Source organism: Hirundo rustica, chromosome 18 (genome assembly GCF_015227805.2).
Source record: "Hirundo rustica isolate bHirRus1 chromosome 18, bHirRus1.pri.v3, whole genome shotgun sequence".
In the NCBI taxonomy this organism is placed as follows: Eukaryota; Metazoa; Chordata; class Aves; order Passeriformes; family Hirundinidae; genus Hirundo; species Hirundo rustica.
In genome coordinates, this window is record NC_053467.1 from 560,647 (window position 1) to 566,646 (window position 6,000).

Here is a 6,000-nt window from a genome sequence, read left to right on the forward strand (position 1 = left end):
CTGGGGACACCAATCCAGGCACTGGGGACACCAATCCTAGTACTGGGGACACCAGTCCAAGCACTGGGGACACCACCCCGAGCACTGGGGACACCACTCTGAATGCTGGGGACAGCAATCCAAGCACTGGGGACACCAATCCAAGAACTGGGGACAGCACTACGAGCACTGGGGGCACCAATTCAAGCACTGGGGACACCAGTCCAAGCACTGGGGACACCACTCTGAATGCTGGGGACACCAACCCAGGTACTGGGGACACCAATCCTAGTACTGGGGACAGCACTATGAGCACTGGGGACACCAATTCAAGCACTGGGGACACCAATCCCAGCACTGGGGACACCACCCTGAGCACTGGGGACACTGCCCCGAGCTCCCTCTCCCTCCTCCGAGGGCTGATCACGAGCACCAAAGCCATTTCCACCGGCTGGAATCCTGCTCTGATCTCCGGGTTTAACTCCAGCCCGGCAGGGCTGTGCCTGCAGACGGCTCTGAGACGGAAGCAGATGCTCCCCCTCGGGCTCCTTCTGCCAAGGAGGAGGATCTGGGGCCCAGACTCGGTTTTCCAGCACGGCTCTGAGGCTCCGTGTGCCTGCTGGCTGCCCTGGGAGGGCCGGGCCCTGCAGGCGCGCCCTGCCCACGGGCGGCTCTGGGGCCAGCTCCAGCGGCGCTGCGGCCGGTGCTCATCAGCCCCCGGCTCTGGATGAGCCCCCAGGCTGGAGCCGGCGCTGTGGAAGTCCAGCAGCTTCCTGGACACCACCGAGTGTTTGGAGACTTCCTTGCCAACGTCACATTTCATTCTTCCTAAGGAAAGGAGAGGGTTTTCCGGAAACAGCGGCTTTTTAGATTTAGCGCCTCTTTCCATCCCCGGAGTCGACTTTGGAAAAACAATCACGGGGGGAAAAAAATATGTGTGATTTGAAATCCACTGCCGGCATTGTGCTCACAAACAGCCCAGGCAAGCACTGTCCACCTGAGGGGAGGTAAAAGCAGAGAGAGCTCAGACTTCCAAATGTGGCCAACCTGGGAGCGCCCAGGCTGCATTCCCGGGGTGGGGGGCACCGGGAAACCCCTTCCAGGCTGTGCAGGACGCCTGTCACCCGTGCAGCGACACCACGCCACAGCAGGGCTGCTCCGAGCTCGGGGGATCCCGGGGGAACCCTCTGAACACAGCAGGGAGCTGCTCCGTGGGGAGAGGCAGGCTGACCCTGAGCAGGAGCCAGCCACCAGCAGAGATCCCCTGCTCGAAGCCGAGGGCGCGCTCAGGGCAGCGCTGCGCCCTGCCCGCAGCACAGCGGGCTCACCTGCGCGCGTTCGCAGCTCGGGCCCCGTGCACGCGGACTTTTGCTTCCTTTCTGGCCGGGGCCGTGCTCCCTGCGCGTTATCGCCGCCGCCATCTCTCCGTTATCGCCCTGTCACCGCCGCTCGGGGCCCCAGGGGACAGCCGGGCCGAGGGCCAAGGGCAGGGGAGGCGGGCAGCCACACGGCCGCACACAGACACACGCACACAGAGCCGGTGCCCACGGGCATCACCCCCGGCCGCACACACACACACAGAGCCGGTGCCGACGGGCATAACCCCCGGCCGCACACACACACACACAGAGCCGGTGCCCACGGGCATCACCCCCGGCCGCACACACACACACACAGAGCCGGTGCCCGCGGGCATCACCCCCGGCCGCACACAGACACACACACAGAGCCGGTGCCCACTGGCATCACCCCCGGCCGCACACAGACACACACAGAGCCGGTGCCCACGGGCATCACCCCCGGCCGGGCCGAATCCCCCAGCGCAGCCCCCGGGCACGGGGAGCCCCGGGGCGGCGGCGGGCAGGCGGCTGTCGGGCCGGTGACCGCCCCTCGCACCGACCAGAGCACAGAACAAAGCCAAGCGCAGCGGCCGGGGCCGCGCAGGGGTGACCGAGGGGCTGGAACCGGGCCAGGGCAGCGACCACACCAAACCCACCCGGGATCCCCTCCGGGACACCAAAGCCCCCTGCTCCCGCCTGGGACAGGCCCCAGGGCAAAGCCCCTGCCCTGCAGGACCCGCCGGCTGGCACGGGAGCTGGCGCAAAATTCCCTTGAGCGGCGCGCTGCCGATCTCCCGCACCGCCGCGGCTCCCTCCCCTCATTCTTCCCGAGATCAGGAACGGCTCTGCTCCCACCCGAGGCTTTCCAGGCCCTTTCACCCGCGGCACTCGGCGCTCGGTGCCAGCCCCCAGCCAAAGCTCCGCGCAGCGCCAGAGCAGCCCCGGGAGCGGCTGAGCCGCAGGATTCCCAGGGGCAGGGAGCACGGCGCCCTCCGGGGCTCTTACCTTCCTCAGGGCCGGCACGGGGGGCCCAGGGAGCCGCAGCCCCCCGCGGGGGCCCGGTCAGCTCGGGGGGCACCGCGGGGTCCCGCAGGGGACATCGGGGACGGGGCGCGGGTGCCCCGGCGGCTCCCGGGCTCGGCAGCGGAGTCGAGGCGTGCGGGGCAGAAAGGGAAGCGCGAGTTATTTCGAGACAACTTCCTCCTCCGCGGAGGAGCCCCCGGTGACAGAGCTGTCCCCGCGTGGGTCTCTGCCGCTCCCCGGGGCTGGCGGCAGCGGGGAGGGAGGCTGAGCCCTGCCCCGGCTCCGAACCCCTTAAACCAGCCCCGCAGGTCGGGCTGCTCTGGGATGAGCCTGCGAGCCCTGGCACCGCCCCTGGCACCGGCCCTGGCACAGCCTCCCCAGGCAGGGACCATCCCTGCGCTGCCGCCTCCCGGGGAGGCAGAGCCAGCCCGGGCGCTCCAACAAACAGCGTTGCTCCGGGAGACCAGGACTCCATCCCGGGACGCTTTTCCAGCCGCCCGTTCCAGGCGCGGCCTCTGCGCCTGTGCCAGCGCCTCCCGCCCGCAGCATCGCCCGCATCTGCCTTCGCTCAGGGCAGCTCCTGCCGCTGCCAGCTCGGGCCGCAGCCGGGCAGGGGTGGCCGGGCCCCCTGGAATGCGCTCCTGGAGCGGCGTGGCTGTCCCGGAGCAGGGCTGGCCGCGCTCAGCAGGGCGTCTGTCATTGTCACCTGTAGGACCCAGGGCTCCGGGGTGAGCTGCTCGGCTCTGGCGGTGCCCTGGCGCTCGGTGCCGCCCGGGACGTGCGTGCGGGCCGGCACAGCCGCGGGCTGGCACCGGGGACGGCTCTGGGGACACAGCCCAAATATGGAGATGAGCCGTGAGCGCCGCTCGCTGTGGGGCCTGGGGCAGGGCGGGATGAGCCGGGGCTGTGCCCACGGCTGTGCCCACGGGCGCGCCCCAGGCTCTGCTGGGCACAGCCCCGGCCCAGTGACCGCCACGGCCGGAGCTGTCCCCTCCTGTGGCCAGCTGGATCAGCCCCTCGCCCACCTGGTGCCTGGAGCGGGGTCAGAGGCGCTGAGCTCTGCTGGAGGGAAAGGGGAACAAGGGGAGGTTTGGGGAAGAAAATCCTTTTGGAGGGAGCATGGGAGCTACAGCTGACGCTGCAGCCCTTCCCATTTCTCTCGCCCGAGGAAAAGCCGTAGGTACCGCTCCGTACCTGGCCCAGGTTTAAAAATAACCTGCTTCCTTCCTGAGCGGGACAGAAAGGCAGGAGGGGGCAGCTCGGGCTCTCAGCGTCCCCCGCCCTCAATTCCCTCTCGCTGCGCTGGTGCCGAGTGCTGCATCCCCTTCCCCAGCGCCGCCCGGAGCCGCCCCGCGGGCAGGAAGGCTCCGGGAGCAGCAGAGGCGGTGAAAACATCCTCGATCCCCCCGGGCTGTGCTCACTCTCGGGCTGTCCCGCCCGTGAGGGACGCGCACACGCAGCGCGGCACGGCCCGGGCGCACGCGGGATGCTGTCCGTCCCTGCCAGGGTCACAAAGCTTTGGGGTGTCCCTGCTCCCTAGTGCGTTGTCCCCCTGTCCCTCTGTCCGTCCCGCCTCAGCAGGAGCGCCCCAGCGCGCAGGAGCTGCGGCACGGGCAGGGCGCGCTCTCCTGTTTTCCATGCAAATCCCGGAGGGAAGAGGGCTCTGGCAGGACAGGGGTGAGCCCCGCGCTTGGCACGGGCCGGGACGGGCGGCAGGGGCTCCACCCCCGCTCCGTGCCGGGTGCGCAAGAGCCACCGAGTTCGGGATCCCAGCCCAAAAACCCACGTAACCTCAGGGAGCCTTCAGCCTCAGCCCTTCCCCTGCTGCCTTCTCCGTCTCTCAGAGCACCATTGACCCTCCTCCCGCTGCGGGGCCACGTTTCCTTGTGGAAATGCGAAGGGGGAGGAAGAGGCTGGTTCCCCCTCTTTTCTGATGTCGTTTAACACCGAAGCACAGCTGACAGGAACCCTCAGAGCAGCACGGGGAACTGCCAAATCCCCCCAGATAACATCAGCGGCTGGCCACGGGGAGAGGAGGAGCCAGGTATGACCCCGCTCACACAAAGCCTTCAGTCACAAGGCTGTGGGGAAAAAAAGGGAAGAACCAAACCGAAGCAGAGAAAGAACCTCTTGTGTGTCAGGCCAGGGACAAACCAGCTCCTTGTCCCTGCAGACACTGCTCTGGGATTTACAGGTATTTTGGAGCCCTGCCTGGTCGCTTCTGTGCATGGGTGGGGCGCAGAGAGGTTTTGAAGCAGTTGGAATTTTCCTCACATGGAAAAACTCTGATTCCCGAAGTGATCTCCTGATACTCCGAGGGCTGGAGCCAGGCTGGGAGAGCTGGGGGTGCTCACCTGGAGAGGAAAAGCTCCAGGGAGAGCTCTGAGCCCCTGCAGGGCCTGAAGGGGCTCCGGGAGAGCTGGAGAGGGACTGGGGACAAGGGATAGAGGGACAGGACACAGGGAATGGCTCCCACTGCCAGAGGGCAGGGCTGGATGGGATATTGGGCAGGAATTGTTCCCTGGGAGAGTGAGAGCCCCTGGCACAGGGTGCCCAGAGCAGCTGTGGCTGCCCCTGGATCCCTGGCTGTGCCCAAGGCCGGGCTGGAGCAGCCTGGGACAGTGGGAGGTGTCCCTGCCATGGCAGGGGTGGCTCTGGGTGGGCTCTGAGGTCCCTCCCAACCCAAACCATTCTGGGATTCGATGAACCACAAAAAGCTCACCTGAAGCACTAATTCCCGAGGGGGCTCCTCACCTGGAGAGGACCGAGCTCCCCGGGACGGGGCTGTCCCGCCACGGCAGCGGCCGCAGCTCTCTCTGCTCCGCAGATGCCGCTGCCAGCCGAGCCCGTGACACCGCTGTGACACCCACGCGGGGCTGGCTCCCTCCTGCTGCTCGCACTCCGGCCCCTCAGAGCCCGGGGCAGCCACGCAGTTGCCACCGGTGCCCCCAGGGCTGTGGCTGACAGTGCCGGGGTGGCTGCGGCAGTGCTGGGGTGACACTGGCAGTCTCAGGGTGGCAGTGGCTGTGCCCTGGTGGCAGTGCCCTGGTGGCAATGCCCGGGCTGTTTCTACTCCTCCTCCGACGTTCGGTTCCTGTTTCGGCCGCTGCCCCGCTCCCTCCCGGCCAGGGGAGCCCGGCCCCGCTCCCTCCTGCCCTGGCTGCTACTCAGGGACGCTTCGCTCTCCCCGCTTTAATTTTCCGTCGTTGCGGGGCTGCTGCAATGACGCAGCTCAGCGGCAGCCGGGGTTCCCAGGGGAGCTGGGGGCTCCGGCCGAAGGCAGCGGAGCTGTCCCAGCCCCGCTCCCATCCTGCAGGGAAAGCTGCCCCTGGCAGGCGGCCAAACCCGGCCCCGGGTGATTTCCTTACAGTTTGGAAGGAACAGGTCACAAACCAAACACTTGTGATGCTGCGGCTCTATTTTCTACCCTGGCCTTCGGCCCAGATCTGTTTTTAGTCCTGCTCCGGCAAATATAGAAGATGAGGGGATCTGGGGAGAGGGGAGGCCGAGCTGACAGCTCGGAGGCATTGGAGCTGCCTTCTCATTTCTCTAAACTGAGTCATCTCCAATACCTTTCTTTTTTTAAATAAAAGATGATCCTAACAAACCGCAGAGTGTTCAGGGCTGGGCAGCTTCTCAGGACGTCCCGTGAGGGCAG

General features: G+C 67.0%; 1 protein-coding gene across 4 annotated transcripts in view; it reads right to left on the reverse strand.

The window, feature by feature from the left end:
* Window positions 1–5,679, reverse strand: part of PIK3R6 (phosphoinositide-3-kinase regulatory subunit 6) — a 29,487-nt gene extending 23,808 nt beyond the window's left edge. For 2 of the 4 annotated variants that reach the window (XM_058422904.1, XM_058422905.1), the window contains exon 1: window positions 2,325–2,633. The gene's annotated coding sequence lies outside the window, so the exon portion shown is untranslated. Of the gene's footprint in view, window positions 1–2,324; window positions 2,634–5,064 lie in introns of those variants that run through there. The other 2 variants (XM_040081636.2, XM_040081635.2) reach the window with 2 other exon arrangements.
* Between the last annotated feature and the right edge of the window lie 321 nt (window positions 5,680–6,000).